The following is a 19317-nucleotide window of genomic DNA, read 5'->3' as shown; positions in this document are numbered from 1 at the left end:
AAACTGGAATGCATCTTTCTACAAATTAAAGACAGATTGTAAAGACAAGGACAGAACTGGAAAGTTCACTGCTCATCAAATTAAAAACCAGAGTCTTATTCATAAAAAATAGTTACATTGTCAAGTCATTCTTTGCTCAAAAGTTTGTGTGTGCAACTAGAGATGATAGTTTCTCTATAGCTGACAAGAACAATCAGTTTAACATGGGCTCCCTACAGCATATGGGGTTACATTCCAGGTGAGGTGGTGTTAGAAGTACATGAGACAGTGCAAATGCCCCCTTCTTGCGCAAGACTGGTCACATGATCAGCAGCTGGAGTTGTTTAACAAAATACCAGTGCAAGCAATTCTTTAGCATTCCCCATAGCTACATGACAACACACACACAAAACCTACTCCATTTCAAATACCCAGCTGCCTTATGGCTCAATGCCCCCTCACCACTACCTTCTGTGAAGTTTTTTTCAGCATTCTTCTCAACTTACAAAGTACTGTTTTTAGAAACAGGAGGTGGAAAAGGAAGCAAGAGAACACTGGGAAGGTGATTACTAGGAAAAAAATGTATGTATATGACGTGAAATGGGAGTCATTTTACTCAGATTCTGGATGAAATATTTTAAAAACATATATGGGTACAAACACATGGTGAGGTCCCCTCCACATAAACGAAACCTGCTCACTTCATCACCTTTCTTTGGAAAAGAAGCTGTTTAACTGAGAGGTCGGTTGTTACCAAGGAATTTGACAGTTTTGGGAACAAAAAATTTCTACCCTCTGCAGAATAAACAGTTTCATAAAATCACCACAGTCCCTTCTTACATCCTCTTTGTTTGTAAGTTTTTAGTGGATGTATTTTGTTTCTTTTGTAGCTAACTTTATTCTCTCTTTAAAGGCATAATCTGTTAAATTGTATTAAGAAGCTTGCTCAAACACCAGTATTCAGAGATTTTAAAAAATCAAAGTATTAATAAATTATAAGGTATGCAAATAAGATCATGGAGTTCACATCCTTATCTATATAGTGAACAAAACAGACAACAGAGAAAGAAATTTTTTGGAGGGGTGAGAAGTCAAGACACACTTTAGACTGTTGCAAATATGTGTTTCTGAAAAGTTCCTTTAAACTAAAAAGCAGACATGTTAACACAAGGGTTTTAGTGTATTATCTACCAGAATATGTTATCTCAAAGTCTTTTTTTTTTTTTGTCCTTTTTCCTTTCCTGTTACTAATACAGGCAATGGCTGATTTGCTGTTGTGAGATGAAGAACACAAAATAATGCAAGCAAAAAAGTTAATATCTCCGATTCCAGATCTATCTACTGTCCTTCTCCCTGAGATAATGATAGTTTTGCTGGGACATGACAGGATCAACCAGACTTCAATCTATTTTATATGTATTCAGCAGGATAATTCCCAGCAGAATGTAAAAACACTTATTCAATAAACTACACATATGCTGGGGCATATAATCAATTTTAGCATCTATAGAAGAACAGCAGGTTTAGCTACCCAGACTGAATAAGACAGAACCCTGCCATTCTCTCCCACCCATGTGTTGAAGGAGGATTGAATATATTTGAAAATTCACTAGCATTTCTATTAACACAAAGAATAAAAAATAAATATTCAGTTCTGAGAGAATTTCAGTAATGTTTTGATCCTGAAGAATTCTGTCAATGGAGAACGCACATGTCCCCAAGCATGTCCCTTCTCCCTCACCAGTCTGCCATTGACTTGTCCCAAGGGAACACTGTGATGATGTTGTACAAAAATATATTCTAATTGAATATGTAAAATATAACCAAAAAATAGCTGAAAGATTTACAATACAGCATCCCATAATGAGGCATCATATTTCCTACCACAAGAGTCCAAAACCTAATCAGTATGTTTCAATTCAACAAAAAAAATAGAATATAATATAGTTTGCCTGGATTTGTTTAGTTTTTTCCTTCTGCTTATAAAACAAGCTCATATTAACCAAAAGAGGCTGCTTACACTTTGCATCATCAACTTCAATTCATAATGCAAGGTCACAGGTGATCTGTGCATAACTTTAAACATTAAATGGGATAGTGAAAACCTGACATTAGAAGCTTCACGATGAGGGATTTCTAATTAACTTGTGTACGGATTAAATTTAAAACCCCACAAAGTAGAGACGATGTCTGTATATCTTTCATAACGGATTCCTAACCTATTTCCATTCCCTCTAAGGACTTCTGTATTCAGGGACGAAGCTCCAAAACCTCCTGTTCTACTACAAATAACTGCCTTTGGTGGCTTCTCTTTTTGTTGGCATTAGAAGAGTTTGAATTTTATAGACTCATAGACTTTAAGGTCAGAAGGGACCATTATGATCATCTAGTCTGACCTCCTGCACAACGCAGGCCACAGAATCCCACCCACCCACTCCTGTAACAAACCCCTAACCTATGTCTGAGTTATTGAAATCTTCAAATTGTGGTTTGAAGACCTCAAGCTGCAGAGAATCCTCCAGCAAGTGACCCATGCCCCATGCTGCAGAGGAAGGCGAAAAACCTCCAGGGCCTCTGCCAATCTGCCCCAGAGGAAAATTCCTTCCTGACCCCAAATATGGCGATCAGCTAAACCGTGAGCATGTGGGCAAGACTCACCAGCCAGCACCCAGGAAAGAATTCTCTGCAGTAACTCAGATCCCAAGATCTTAGGGAGAGTGCAAATGGTGTTTTATAGGACAATAATATTGTTGTCTTCTCATTTTAATGTTATCTGTATTCCTACTATGCCTTAACATCATCACGAAAATGACACCAATATTCATCATTGGGGCAAAGTGGAGATCATGCAACAAGTCCAGAGTGCTCTGTGCAAAGCTAAGAGAGAGGTTACTGCCCTCACAGTCTGAACCAACTTTTGCTCAGTGCAAACACCAGCTTAACACTGCCACTGAGCTGCTTCTAACCCCATAACTGTTGAGTGAAAACGTGAGATGGGGGTAACACTCTGGGTGAAAACAGCAGAACCCAAGTTTCTAATATGCCTACAGAAAATCAAATCAGTGAACACAGAACAGATGCCTGGAATTTTCTAATTGGCAGAATATATAGTAAGTGCACAAAAAGCTCCTTTGTTCTCCATTTCTGTGCCAGTGCTCAGATAAGTTGGCTCATGTGCCATCATGTCTAATATTAGTTTCATCTTACATTTAAAGGAGACATCTTGTCTGGAAGGATGTGAAATGCTTTATGTACTATACCAGGGGTGGGCAAACTACAGCCCAGGGGCCACAAGCGGCCCTTCAGACATTTTAATCCGGCCCTCGAGCTCCTGCTGGGGAGCAGGATCCACGGCTTGTCCTACTCCACATGTGCCGTAGCACCACACAGCTCCCAGAAGCAGAGGCATGTCCCTGCTCTGGCTTCTATGCGTAGGGGATGCCAGCAGGCTCTGCACATTACCTCCGCCCCAAGTGCCACCCCTGCAGCTTCCATTGGCTGGGAACCATGGCCAATGGGAGCTGCAGGAGCAGAATCTATGGATGGGGCAGCATACATAGCTGGCTGGCTGCCCCTACGCTTGGGAGCCAGAGGAGGGCCATGCCGCTGCTTTTGGGAGCTGCTTAAGGTAAGCGCCACCCAGAGCCTGCACCCCTGACTCCCTCCCACGCCCCAACCCTGATCCCTCCCCCCCCCCTCTGAACCCCTTAGTCCCAGCACAAAGCACCCTCCTGCACCCCCAACCCCTCATCCCCAGCTCCCCCTGAGAGCCCGCACCCCCAGCTGGAGCCCTCACATCAACCCCCAATTTCGTGAGCATTCGTGGCCCACCATACAATTTCTATACCCAGATGTGGCCCTCGGGCCACAAAGTTTGCCCACTCCTGTACTATACAGTGCATTGTGTGTATCCAAGAATTACTTCACCTACACAGAAATGGTGCTGTTTAAGAGCACACAAACACATGTCACAAGAGATTAAGCAAACAGCAGGATTTGGGAATGTCTCGCTCATTTTCTTTACATCAAACGGCAGAATCAAGCTGTTCTCTTCAACTAAGCTCCTCTGCAAACTATTTGGGTTTAAATTTTTATCTGAGCTTGAGTCCTAGAGCCTAAAGGCTGAGAAGGAAACTCTCTTCAGATGGATTTAGAACAGAGGTGGGCAAACTTTTTGGTCCGAGGGCCACAATAGGGTTGCAAAACTGCATGGAGGGCCGGGTAGGGAAGGCTGTGCCTCCCCAAACAGCCTGGCCCCCACCCCCTATCCAATCCCTCTCACTTCTCGCTCCCTGACTGCCCCCCTCAGAACTCCCAACCCATCCAACTGCCCCCAGGACTCCACCCCCTATCAAACCCCTGCTCCCAGTCCCCCAACCGCTCTGACCCCTATACACACCCCTACCCCTTGACAGGCCCCTGGGACCCCATGCCTATCCAGCCTCCCCTGTTACCCACCCCCTGACAGGTCCCCCCGGGACTCCCACACTTATCCAACCCCCCTCATCCCCCATCCCTGAACTGGCCCCCATAACCTCTGCCCCATGCAACCGCCCCTTGCTCCCTGTCCCAACTGCCCCCTAGGACCACCTGCCCCTTATCCAACCCCAGAGCCCCCTTACCACGCCACTCAGAGCAGCATGTCTGGCAGCTGTGCCACCCGGCCGGAGCCACACATGCTGCCACGCTGCTCGGCAGGAGCACACAACCCCGCTGCTCAGAGCGCTGCCCGCGCGACACCATGACTGAGGGAGAAGGGCAGACAGTGAAGGAGGGGCTGGGGGCTAGCCTCCCCAGCAGGAGCTCAAAGGCCGGGCAGGATGTGGCCTGCAGGCCGTAGTTTGCCCACCTCTGATTTAGAAAATAGGTTGGTGAAAATACCACCTTTCCTTTTTATAAACTCAGAACATCCTTTTAAGTGCCTTTTGTAAGTACAGGTGTTTTGTTACCTCCTCATAGGTTAGACCTGGGTGAAGCAAGGAGTGAGGGCAAGGGTAGAAATCCCAGCAGGTAGGATGAGTTTTACAAACCCCTCCCCCTTACATTTTTACCATGCCTGGAATAGGTCCATGCACTGAATTTCCTACACCAAACACTTCAGAATTCAGACCTACAATGAAACAAATGGTGTGTTGTGCCTGATATCCCTTGGAAACAATTAAGATAGCAATTATACAGAGTTAGAAAGGAGGTCATTACAGAGATCAAAGAGCAATGTTTTGCTTCAGATAAGCAACAGAATTAGGGCACTATGTACCAGTATGTGCAGGTTTATGCATCTCCCACAAAAAAGACCCTCTGCGCCCAAAAGTTAAAACAACTGCTCTTCATTGACTCTACAAATAGTTGAGTCCCATGAGACAGAGTTCCAACATTCTAGCATCCAGGTCATGTCAGAAGCCAGGGAGATTGCACTTGTTTGGTTGGTGCCTGGTTTTTGTTTTGTTTTGTTTTTTTAAGAGGAAACTGGGCTTCATCTTTTAATAAGAACAAAAGTTCAGTTCAAATTTGATACAGTCCTTTACACAGCCTCACCCAGTCCACTCCCAGTAGTCTTCTGTAGCCCCCCATTGTAGCCTACAATTAGAAATTAGAATTCTTGACTTCTGTCATACAAGCTACAACCAAAAGACTGGGTGTTAAAATCACTGAATATTGGAAAGCATCTTTGAGATAGATACATTTAGAGAAAGTAAACTAGAACAAACTGTTTCACAGACTCATAGACTTTAAGGTCAGAAGGGACCATTATGATCATCTAGTCTGACCTCCTGCACAATGCAGGCCACAGAATCTCACCCACCCACTCCTGTAACAAACCCCTAACCTATGTCTGAGTTATTGAAATCCTCAAACTGTGTTTTGAAGACCTCAAGCTGCAGAGAATCCTCCAGCAAGTGACCTGTGCCCCACGCTGCAGAGGAAGGCAAAAAACCGCCAGGGCCTCTATCAGTTTCAAGCCAATCCTGTACTGATTAGCATACTTGCTGACAACACTGGTTTAGCAAGTGTCCAGGACCAAGTTCCAACAGATGCAATTATTCTTCTCACAGTCAAAGGAATGCTACTTAACTCCCAATACAAGGTAAATGGTTTCATAACAGACACAAAGCTTCATTAGGAAGAAATACAAATCACAAAAGTCAATCCTTTGGTCACAATTCTCTAACAATATTAGGATCTGGATTTAACTAGTTATAGTTCCATCCTTCAGATACTGCTAGCATTTTCACCCCCAAATCTTGTCACTTCTTCCTTTACAATTTCTCTAACCTTTCTCCATGCCTGTTTGAAAACCTCTGTGCTAAATAGAAGGCAGAAATTGATGGAGGGAGGTGACCCCCTCACTACCCCATTTTTCTGCCCTCACAGCTTTGTACCCTGGGTGGCTGGCCCGCTCGCCTTGCCCTGGATATGGCACTGGCAACTGCTACCTCTCTGGCTTCTCACTTCTCCCCCCACTCAGCCCTCCTGCTACACACACGTCAGGCCTGGTGTGCACCTAAAACGTACATTGACCTAGCTAAGTCACTCAAGGCTGTGAAAAGTTAATTAGACTGGATCAATCCATACCTCAGCTCAGGGCTGCCCAGAGGATTCAGGGGACCTGGGGCAAAGCAATTTCAGGGGCCCCTTCCATAAAAAAAAAATTGCAATTCTTGTAGGGGCCCCTGCAGGGCCCCACGCAAATTGCCCCACTTGCTCCCCCCCTCCCATGGGCGGCTCTGGGAAAAATAAACCTTCTGCATCTTGGCAGAAACCCAGTTTTGAGAAAACTTCTTTACAGGGTATCACTGGTTCTCAGTATCAGCCAGTGCTAAAAGGCACTAAAGCTCATTAAAAGGGCCGGACAAATATTTTCCATCAAAACTTTTTCTGGATCGAAAACTAGGGGGTTTTAAAAAGCAAAAAAAAAAAAAAAAAAAAAAAAAAATAACGGACAATGTCTGCTTTCCTTCAAAATTTGTTGTGGTTTTTTTAATTGAAGAGCTGAAATTAGTCTGCTAAAACCTGAATATGGTTTGGGGTTTCAGAAGTGTGTGGCCAAATATTTGCTGCTTGCTGTGTTTGATTATTTAAAGAAACAATAAAAAAAATGCTGCTTAAAAAAATCCAAAACTTTTGAACCACTTCAGCTTGTGACCAAACGCCTAAGCCCATCCAGTCAGAGATTTTTCCAGGTTTCTGATACTCTGCTGGCTTCCTTGACTCATATCTGTCTCCATAACTTTAGGTTCATTTCACTTAGAACATAAGAACAGCCATACTGGGTCAAACCAAACATCCATCCAGCCCAGTATCCTGTCTACTGACACTGGCCAATGTCAAGTGCCCCACAGGGAGTAAACCTAACAGGTAATGATCAAGTGATCTCTCTCCTGCCATCCATCTCCACCCTCTGACAAACGGAGGCTAGGGACACCATTCCTTACCCATTCCGGCTAATAGCCATTAATGGACTTAACCTCCATGCATTTATCTATTTCCTAGAGACTGGCTCCATGGGGTCCCTCACAAACTGGAGATCGTTACTGTAGATTTGTCTCTAGTATAGCTTATGTACATACTCCACGAACTGAGCATTTGAGCTTGTTCCAGAATCTGGGATGAGCCTATGTTTTGAAAATTGAAATGCTCAAAATAGCACATGCATGTGAATGGACACATTCAAGCTGTGGGGCGTTCCCCCATAGGGACACAGCTTGAAAACCTGTGAGCTAAATGGAAGACAGAAATCTGGGGGGACAGGCGGGAGGGGGCTGTGACCTGCATGCCCCTCTCACCGTCCCATTTTTCTGCCCTCTTGGCTTTGTACCCTGGGTGGCTGGCCCGCTCACTCTGTCCTGTGTACGGCCATGGCAACTCACATCTCACGCCGCCCTCACACCCATCCTACACATACCTGAGGCCTGGTCTACCCCTAAAACTTACATTTGCACTCTGAACTCCACAGTTAAATCGACCTAATCCCTAGTATAGACATGGCTAGATTTTCAATAGGAAGGTTTTTCCACCAACCTAGCTACTTCCTCTCAGAGAGGTGAATGATCCACAATAATGGAAAAGCCTCTCCGTCGATACGGCACGCACCTACGCTACACTAGTACAGCTGAAGCACCGCCACTGTAGTGTAGATGTACCTTGAGTATTGATACAAAATCCTGGTGAAAAAATTTGAGTTTAGTAATGTCTTCTGGGTCCTCTTACTGATTATTTTCATAACATCTTAACACCTCCTGTGTAAACGAACTATGAGAATCCAGAGCATCTTCTCAGTTTTATTTCTAGCAGTGTCTGGGAACAGGGAATCATTTCTAAGAGCACTGTCAGTTTTAGCTTTTCACACTGCTGGATAATGTCACTAGGGGGTCCCTTTGCAGAGAAGATGGTTCCTTCTTAAATTAAATTACACAATGCCAAGGGAAGTACACTCATTCCAAACTTTTACATCTATGGGCTCCGGCACTATTTAAAATATTTCTGTGAAAAGTAACTGACACATATGACAATATCCTGGATTAACTTTATTGAATTAATTTAAATCTCACTGAATTAAGTATTAGGAGTCCATTATATTAAACATGCAAATGTTTATGTATTATTGCGGGGACTGTATGGAACTTCTTTAGGAGGAAGACATGATTAATGCATTTCTGGGAAGCATTATGAACGTCAAAGAAGTGTTTGGGACAAAACATGTGAAGTGGGTTTCCTAGAAGATACTTGGAAGACCTTTTGAAGCTACGCCTTGGGAAGAAAAACCCATTGTCTAATGATTACCTGCTCCTGGAAACTCAAGATCAAACACTGCTAAGCTATATAAAGGGTCAGCTAACCATTTCATGAGGGTTGTTCTAATCAAAGGAGGTTATTAACTTAAATCCACAGGACAACTCCTATTAATTTCATTTGGTGACCCCCGGTTCTTGTGTTATGAGAAGGAGTAAATAACACAAGTTTATTTACTTTCTCCACACCAGTCATGATTTTATAGACCTCGACCATATCCCTCCTTGTTGTCTCTTTTCCAAACTGAAAAGTCCCAGTCTTATTAATCTCTCCTCATACGGAAGCCATTCCATATCCCTAATATTTTTTGTTGCCCTTTTCTGAACCTTTTCCAATTCCAATATATCTTTTTTGAGATGAGGCGACCACATCAGTATTCAGGATGTGGGCGTACCATGGATTTATATGGAGGCAATTTGATATTTTCTGTCTTATTTTCTCTCCCTTTCTTAATGATTTCCAACATTCTGTTTGCCCTTTTTTTTTTTTTTTTTTTTTTTTGGGACAGCCACTGCACATTGAGTGGATGTTTTCAGAGAACTATTCACAATGACGCCAACATCTCTTTCTTGAGTGGTAATAGCTAATTTAGACCCCACCATTTTATATGTATAGTTGGGGTTGTTTTCCAATGTGCATTACTTTGCATTTATCAATATTGAATTTCATCTGCCCTTTTGTTGCCGTCACCCAGTTTTGAGAGATCCTTTTGAAGCTCTTCGCAGTCTGCCTGGGACTTAACTATCTTGAGCAATTTGGTGCCAGCTGCAAATTTTGCCACCTCCCTGTTTACCCCGTTTTCCAGATAATTTATGAATATGTTAAATAGGACTGGTTCCAGTACAGACCCTTGGGAGACACCACTATTTACCTCTCTCCATTCTGAAAACTCATCTTTTAACCAGTTACCAATCCATGAGAGCACCTTCCCTTTTATCCCATGACAGCTTACTTAGCTTAAAAGCCTTTGAGGAACCGTGTCAAAGGCTCTCCGATAATCTAAGTACACTATATACACTGGATCTCCCTTGTCAACATGCTTGTTGACTCCCTCAAACAATTCTAGTAGATTGGTGAGTCACGATTTCCCTTTACAAAAACCATGTTGACTCTTCCCCAACAAATTATGTTCATCTATGTGTCTGACAATTTTGTTCTTTAATATAGTTCCAACCAGTCTGATACTGAAGTCGGGCTTACACGCCTGTAATTGCCAGGACCACCTCTGGTGCCCTTTTTAAAAATTGGCGGCATGTTAGCTATCCTCCAGTCATTTGGTACAGAAACTGATTTAAATGATAGGTTACAGACTACAGTTAGCTGTCCTGAAATTTCACATTTGAGTTCCTTCAGAACTCTTGGGTGAGTACCATCTGGTCCTGGTGACTTATTACTCTTTAGTTCATCAATTTGTTCCAAAACCTGCTCTAATGACACCTCAATCTGGGACAGTTCCTCAGATTTGTCACCTAAAAAGAATGGCTCAGGTTTGGGCATCTCCCTCACATCCTCAGCCATGAAGACCGATGCTGTCGTGGTATAATTCCCCCTCTGAATCTTAGCATCCAAAAGATGGGGTACCAGCACGAATTCCTCTAAGCTCAATTACCAGCTTAGTACTTGTAGCGCTGCCACCAACCAGGAATTCCAGTGCCTGGTACACTCTGGTCCCCCCAAAACCTTGCCTGGGGACCCCCAAGACCCAGACCCTCTGGATCTTAACACAAGGAAAGTAAACCCTTTCACCCACCGTTGCCTCTCCCAGGCTTCCCCTCCCTGGGTTACCCTGGAAGATCACTGTGATTCAAACTCCTTGAAGCTTAAAACAGAGAGAAAAATTCACCTTCCCCCCTCCTTCTCTCTCCCCCTCCCAGACTCTCCCTGAGAGAGAAAGTAATCCTAACAGAGAGAAAATTAACCTCTCCTTCCCCCTTCCCTCCTTTCTCCCCACCAATTCCCTGGTGAATCCAGACCCAGTCCCCTGGGGTCTCACCAGAATAAAAAAAAAACAATCAGGTTCTTAAACAAGAAAAGCTTTTAGTTAAAGAAAGAAAAAACAGTAAAAATTATCTTTGTAAATTTAAAATGGAATAGGTACAGGGTCTTTCAGCTATAGATACTGGGAATACCCTCCCAGCCTAAGTATACAAGTACAAATTAAAATCCTTTAAGCAAAATACACATTTGAACTCCTCCCAGCCAAATACACATTTGCAAATAAAGAAAACAAACACAGGCCTAACTCGCTTTATCTACCTAGTACTCACTATTCTGAACTTAAGAGCCTGTATCAGAGAGATTGGAGAGAAACCTGGTTGCACGTCTGGTCACTCTCAGAACCCAGAGAGAACAACCACCAAAAACTAACAGCACACACAAAAACTTTCCTCCCTCAAGATTTGAAAGTATCCTGTCCCCTGATTGGTCCTCTGGTCAGGTGACAGCCAGGCTCACTCATTTCGTTAACCCTTTACAGGCAAAAGAGATATAAAGTACTTCTGTTCTATTAACTCCTATTTGTTTATGACAGAGGCAAAGAATTAATTTAGTTTCTCCACAATTGTCTTATTGTTCTTAAGTGCTCCTTTAGCATCGCTATCGTCCCATGGCCCCACTGGTTGTTTAGCAGGCTTCCTGCTTCTGATGTACTTTAAAAAAAAATTGCTATTACTTTTTGAGTCTTTGGCTAGCTGTACTTCAAATTCTTTTTTGGCCTTCCTAATTATATTTTTACACTTCATTTGCCAAAGTTTATGCTCTTTTCTATTTTCCTCACTAGGATTTAACTTCCACTTTTTAAAGGATGCCTTTTTGCCTCTCACTGCTTCTTTTACTTTGTTGTTTAGGCACAGCACTTTTTTGGATTCTCTCACTATGTTTTTTAAATTTGGGATATATATTTAAGTTAAACCTGTATTATAGTGTCTTTAAAAAGTTTCCATGCAGCTTGCAGGGATTTCACCTTTGGTGCTGTACCTTTTAATTTCTGTTTAACTAACCTCATTTGTGTGTCATTTCCCTTTCGAAAATCAAATGCTACATTGTTGGGCTGCTGTGGTGTTTTCCACACCACAGAGATGTTACATTTCATTCTATTATGGTCACTATTATGAAGCAGTCCAGCTATAATCACCTCTTGGACCAGATTCTGTGCTCCAATGAGGACTAAATCAAAAATTGCCTCTCCTCTTGTGAGTTCCAGAACTAGTTGCTCCAAGAAGCAGTCATTTAAGGTGTCAAGAAACTCTCAGCATCCCATCCTGAGGGGACATGTACCCAGTCAATATGGGGATAACTGAAATCCTCTGTTATTGAGTTTTCTATTTTAATAGCCTCTCTAATCTCCCTGAGCATTTTATAGTTACTATTACCATCCTGGTCAGGTGGTCAGTAATCTATCCCTACTGCTATATTTTTATTATTAGAGCATGGAATTACTATCCATAGAATTCTATGGCACAGTTTGGTTCATTTAAGATTTTTATTTCATTTGATTCTACTATTTCTTTCACATATAGTGCCACTCCCTCACCCGCATGACCTGTTCCGTCCTTCCAATATATTTCATACCCTGGTATTACTATGTCCCATTGATTATCCTCATTCCACCAAGTTTCTGTGATGCCTATTATATCAATATCCTCATTTAATATAAGGCATTCTAGTTCACTCATTTTATTATTTAGACTTCTCACACTGATATACAAGCACTTTAAAAAATTGTCACTTTTTAGCAGTCTGCTAAAATTGATGTAATTGAATGGGACTTTTTTTCATTTGACTGTTGTCTCATCAGATCCTAGCTGTATTTTATCATCTTTCATCCTCTCCTCCTTACTAGGACACAGAGAATCTCCATTAATAGATCCTCCGCTAAGGAATGTCTCTGTCCGAACTACATGCTCCTCCACACCTGTCGGCTTTCCCCCAGGCCTTAGTTTAAAAACTGCTCTACAACCTTTTTAATTTTAAGTGCCAGCAACCTGGTTCCATTTTGGTTTAGGTGGAGCCCATCCTTTCTGTATAGGCTCCCCCTTTTCCAAAAGTTTTCCCACTTCCTAATAAATCTAAACCCCTCCTCCCTACACACTGTCTCATCCACATATTGAGACCTTGCAGTTCTGCCTATCTAAATGGCCCTACACATGGAACTGGAAGCATTTCAGAGAATTCTACCATAGAGGTCCTGGACTTCAATCTCTTGCTAGCAGCCTAAATTTGGCCTCAAGGACCTCTCTCCTTTCCTTCCCTATGTCATTGGTACCTACATGTACCATGACCACCGGCTCCTCCCCAGCACTACACATAAGTCTATCAAGATGTCTCGAAAGATCTGCAACCTTCTCATCAGGCAGGCAAGTCACCATCCAGTTCTCCCGAACATCACAAATCCAGCTATGTTTCTAATGATTGAATTGCCCATTGCTAATACCTGTCTCTTCCTAATAACTGGAGTTCCCTCCCCTGGAGAGGTATCCTCAGTGCGAGAGGATACCACAACACTATCTGGAAGGAGGGTCCCAACTACGGGATCATTCCTCTCTGCTCCACTTGGATGTTCTCCTTCCCTGAGACTTTCATCCTCCTTAACAGCGCAGAGGCTGTCAGACCAGGGGTGGGACAGTTCTACCGTGTCCCGGAAAGTCTCATCAAAGTTTTCTCTGTACTGTTTTCATTTTAAGAATAAAATGTGCTTCCTCAGAAAGAATTGTGTGGTAACTTGTAACTATAGGCAATTACTCCATTATTAGTCTGTGAAGAGAAAGCAAAGAGCAGATGCTGGTGCATCACACTATAGTTTGGGAGCTGTGCCATCTGGAAACAGTGCAATCAGAAGAGAGACACACACATCTCCACCCAATAGAGGCAATGGCTGGGGAGCCAGAAGCCTTGAATGGGTGCCCTTGCTGGATCACAGAGGGTGAATACAGGTGAGGTTGCCCTGAACTGAGAGAGTCACTTGTTTTTGTGAGTACATGATCCTTCTCGTTGGGGATGCACACCAGTATCAGGAACTCTCATTTACTAATTGTAATTATCCCCACGGGGTAAGAAGCTACAGGGACTTAGTATTAGTCGCTTCTATTAAGGGAAGACAACCTAGTGCATTCAAAATCATATATTGACCATTTTACAGCTGAAGAAACTGAGAAACTGAGGGTTAAGTTACCTTCCCAAAGACAAACATGTTGACTTAAAATGCTGCCAAGAGCAACAAATAGTTAACTCCACGAAATGTGATTGTCAGGTGTTGCCAGATATTGTTAGTAACAATTAAACAAATGCATTTTTCATACAGGAAGTTAAGCATTATCTTTCTGCTCACCCCAATTTATCCAGAATCGGCTCTCCCTTTCCTTAAGCATTTTGGATATGGCATGTATCAGATGTGCGTGTTTGATATACCTATTACTGTAGCCACACCTAATCCCTATATTCCATGTAGTTTGAAGTGCTGCCTCTGGAAAGCTCAGATCAGAGATCATCACCCCATCATCAACTCAGCATTCTCTGTGCTGTAACATTATCAGATAGAAGAGGGAAAAGAGTGAAGGGACTTGGAAGGGTACCCTACATTTGGAGTTTTGATGCGTGCAAGATCAAATTATATTCTCAAAAGATGGGAATTCAAAAGATGGGTAACACATTATTGATATTAGAGAACAGAGGACAGTACCAAAAATGAATTTCCGCTAGGGCTGGCGATTCATCACAGTTAACTCACATGATTAACTCAAAAAAATTAACTGCAATTAAAAAAATTTAATCGCACCGTTAAACAATAGAGTACTAATTGAAATGTATTACATATTTTTGGATGTTTTTCTACATTTTCAAATGTATTGATTTCTATTACAGCACAGAATGCAAAGTGTACAATGCTCACTTTATATTATTTTTTATTATGAATATTTGCACTGTAAAATGATATTTTTCAATTCACCTAATACAAGTACAGTAGTGTAATCTCTATTGTGAAAGTGTAACTTACAAATGTAGATTTTTTTTTTTTGCATAACTGCACTCAAAGACAAAACAGTGTAAAACTTTAGAGCCTACAAGTCTACTCAATCCTACTTCTTGTTCAGCCAATTGCTAAGATAAACAAGTGGGTTTACATTTACAGGAGATACTGCTGACTGCTTCTTATTTACAATGTCATCTGAAAGTGAGAACAGGCATTCACATGGCACTTTTGTAGCTGCATTACAAGGTATTTATATGCCAGATATGCTAAACATTCATATGCCCCTTCATGCTTTGGCCACCATGCCAGAGGACGTGCTGCCATGCTCATGACACTCGTTAAAAAAATGAGTTAATTAAAATTTGTGACTAAACTCCTTGGGGGAGAATTGTATCACCCTGCTCTGTTTTACCCGCATTCTGCCATATATTCCATGTTATAGAAGTCTCGGATGATGAACCAGCACATGTTCGTTTTAAGAACACTTTCACAGCAAATTTGACAAACGCAAAGAAGGTACCAATGTGAGATTTCTAAGGATAGATACAGCACTCGACTCAAGGTTTAAGAATCTGAAGTGCCTTCCAAAATCAGAGTGACAAGGTGTGGAGCATGCTTTCAGAAGTCTTAAAAGAGCAACACTCTGATGCCTAACAGAACTACAGAACCCAAACTACCAAAAAAGAAAATCAACCTTCTTCTGGTGGCATCTGACTCATATGATGAAAATGAACATGCATCAGTCCACTCTGCTTTGGATCGTTACCGAGCAGAACCCGTCATCAGCATGGATGCATGTATTCTGGAATGGTGGTTGAAGCATGAAGGGACATATGAATCTTTAGCGCATCTGGCATGTAAATATCTCGCAATGCCGGCTACAACGGTGCCATGCGAATGCCTGTTCTCACTTTTAGGTGACATTGTAAACAAGACATGGGCAGCATTATCTCCTGCAAATTGTAGCCAAACTTGTTTGTCTGAGCAATTGGCTGATGTAGGACTGAGTGGATTTGTTGATTCTAAAGTTTTACATTGTTTTATTTTTTAATGCGGCTATTTTTTGTACATAATTCTACATTTGTAATTTCAACTTTCATTATAAAGAGATTGCACTACACTACTTGTATTGGGTGAACTGAAATACTATTTATTTTGTTTTTTACAGTGCAAATATTTGTAATAATAAATATAAAGTGAGCACTGTACATTTTGTATTCTGTGTTGTAATTGAAATCAATATATTTGAAAATGTAGAAAACATCCAAAAATATTTAAATAAAAGGTATTCTATTATTGTTTAATTGTGTGATTAATTTTTTCAATGCCTGACAGCCCTAATTTCTGCACATTATAAATTACACAAATAATCACGAACAGGTGGATGTGGGACAGATTTACAGTCTCTCTTTAATGTGAACAAGCATACAAACTATTTGGTACAACACTGCCTCCTGAAGGCTCATATGAACTAGTACTGCCTGATAAAAACAAAGTCTAACACAAAGCATGCTTTTTCAATATTATTTCTGGTGAATAAGAGAATGTCTATACTGCAATGTAAGGCCAGGGTTTGAACTCTGGCTCAAGCCTAATCCCCCACTTCCGTCTACACACTAATATCACTAACCCAGCGATCAGACTCAGGGTCCCAAAACCCCAGGAGGGTGGAAGTTCCAAACCTGAGTCAAGATGGGACCAAGAGCGCAAGCCCTATTACTTTGCAGCATAGATGCAGCCCTAATGGAGTTGTGCTCTGGGAGTCTACCTAAAGTATTCCACAATTCCAAGAGCCCCCTTTCTTTGTCCTCTGGACAGTCAAATTCGGTGAGTAGTCAAGTTTTCTCACACTGTACCATGAACAAATGGCTAGAGCAAATGTCTTTTGGGAGAGCGCTAGGAAGTCCGGGATATGGGTGGTTGGACTCCAGCTCACACAGTGCAGTATAGATGTTGGAGTCAGGGTTCAACAATTCCTAATCCAGGGTAACAAATGAGTGTAAATGCCCAAGTCCTAGGTTAACAAACCCATGGTCTCCTAACTCAAGTTCTACTTACCCTGGGCTTACACTACAGCATGAACATACCCCATGTGTATAAAGAAGATCACTGGAAAGAGTGAGAGGCTTCTTCTAAACAGATTATTCAGAAAGACTTTCATACCTCCTTCCCTCCCTCTCTGAGCAAACAGGGGCCAATTCATTTGTTAGGTTGCTGGCAGGGTTCATGTTCACATACACTAGTGAGAAAACTGATGAAAGCCAATGGGAATGCAGAAACTATGAGCCAGATCCTCAGCTGGGGGAAGTTGGTGCAATTCCATTGAAATTAATGGATCCAGAGAAGGAAGTGGCCTTCTGTCGTTCCCTTTTTCATTTCAGTGTTCTGGCTTTGGAATAAATCTCTCTATTCATTATTGTTCTCCCTACTTTAAAATGGGAGATGTAAATACCTTGACTGAAAGACCACATAGTTTCCCTTCAACTTCCATAAGTGCCTCCATATCATCTGCTGAAATGGTGGTGTGTACCTTCTTATGGCAAATACTCCTCAGTAAATCATCACACATATCCCTGTGTCTCCAATGCCAGTGGAGGTGAGGGAAATTCTTTTTGTCTATCTAGAACATCAAATGTCACAAAACACTGTGCAAAGGTGGGGAACAATAGGCTCCTCAGCGCCATGACCAATATAAAATACTAGCTCTGAAGGCCTTGTAATCACAGTAGGGTTTATAGTTCTATATGCAAATTTAGCAGGGTGCTTTCTTGAAGTATTAAAAAAAACACAGTAGGTTTTAACAATCATTACTGAACATTAATGATGGTTAAGTATCTCCAGAGATAAAATAGAAGCACTATAACTTCCCAGGCAATAGATGGTTGTAATAAACTCAGATACTAACTACCGATTAACTTTTCAGCATCAAGAAACTCAAAAATTACCCTTTGAAGGAACAGAACAGACATTTTAAATTTAACTTCTCTGTAAAAACTCAGTAATTGCTGTGATAGACCCAGGCCAGTTGGGAACAGCAGAGTAGCAATGTTCTGTTCCTTGAGTGACCAGAGCAGGGGCTGCTCCAGGCTAATGAGAACACCTGACTCCAATTAACCTGCTAAGAGTCAGGTGAAGCTGTTAAGCACCTGACTCTAATTAAGGCCCCTCTGATGCTATAAAAGGGCTCACTCCAGTCAGGCTGAAAGGAGCTAGAGGAGAGGAAGTGCGTCTGAGGAACTGGGAGCAAGAGGTGCAAGAAGCTGAGAGTGAGTAGGCATACTGCTGGAGGACTGAGAAGTATGTGCATTATCAGACATCAGGAGGAAGGTCCTGTGGTGAGGACAAAGAAGGTGTTGGGAGGAGGCCATGGGGAAGTAGCCCAGGGAGTTGTAGCTGTTGCGCAACTGTACCAGGAGACATTCTAGACAGCTGCAGTCCACAGGGCCCTGGGCTGGAACCTGGAGTAGAGGGCGGGTCCAGGTTCCCCCCAATCCTCCCAACTCCTGATCAAACACAGGAGGAATTGACCTGGACTGTGGCTTCTATCAGAGCGGAACGTCTCTGGGCTGTTTCCCAACCCACAGGGTGACTCTGTGAGGCGAGCAAATCCGCCAATAAGCACAGGACCCATCAAGGTAGAGAAGAAACTTTGTCACACTGCATTAAAGACTAAAAAGGATCCTTTTCAAGAATATGGAGCCATCAGATTAAATCACCTCACTTCCCCACACCCTCCAGCCTAGCTATAATCCAGCTAAATATCACTCAGACTGAAGCAACAATAATGGTGGATGATTTAAAAAAAAAAAAAAAAAGACTGAAGGCTACTTTCTTCCTCCAGAGATACATGTGCAAGTCTCCCCCAACTGATCTAATTATGTACCATAGTATATATCAGCCATAGTGTCTATTCTCACTGTGCTGCATGTACTTAATATGCTAGTGGCCTTAGAACCATGGAGTGATAGAAACATGCAGTGACTTATTTAAAAAAAAAAAAAAAAAACTTTTGAGGAAGAGGCTCACTAAATATTAAAACAAACCCTTTACCCTAATATTCCATTACCTCTGGTAGTAGAAAGAGAGTTTGAGACATGAAGCCTGGTGTAAGGCCTAAGGCCTGAACTAAAGTCAGCCCATGCTGAGACAAATCAAAGGTAGCAAGAGTCAAGCTAGGAACAAAAAGTCAGGCCCTATTACAAAGCAGATGCCTGCTTGCAAGTTTGCTATCTGATACATGAACTTAGCAAGAACAGGAATGGCACTGCAAAAACCACAAGCACTCCTAGGTACTAAGTATTCAGGTAAACACATTCCAAAAGGGTGGCACCACAACACCCTGATACAATGTTGTTATGATGTAAACACACTCCCTGAAGATAATACACGGACACACTGACCCCTCTTAAAGATAAGGTCAGGGTTAACAGGGTGATGGAGAGAGATGTTTTGATTGAACCAATAGGTATAAGGTAAAGGGTGGTAACTAACCATGTCAGCAGGGCAATACACAACTTGTTTGCATCAGTGTATAAAACAGGGGCCACAGACTGGATGTCTTTGTCCGGCGGGAGGGGGAG

This window comes from Gopherus evgoodei, chromosome 13, assembly GCF_007399415.2.
Source record: "Gopherus evgoodei ecotype Sinaloan lineage chromosome 13, rGopEvg1_v1.p, whole genome shotgun sequence".
NCBI lineage: Eukaryota > Metazoa > Chordata > Testudines > Testudinidae > Gopherus > Gopherus evgoodei.
This window is presented reverse-complemented; position numbering follows the sequence as displayed.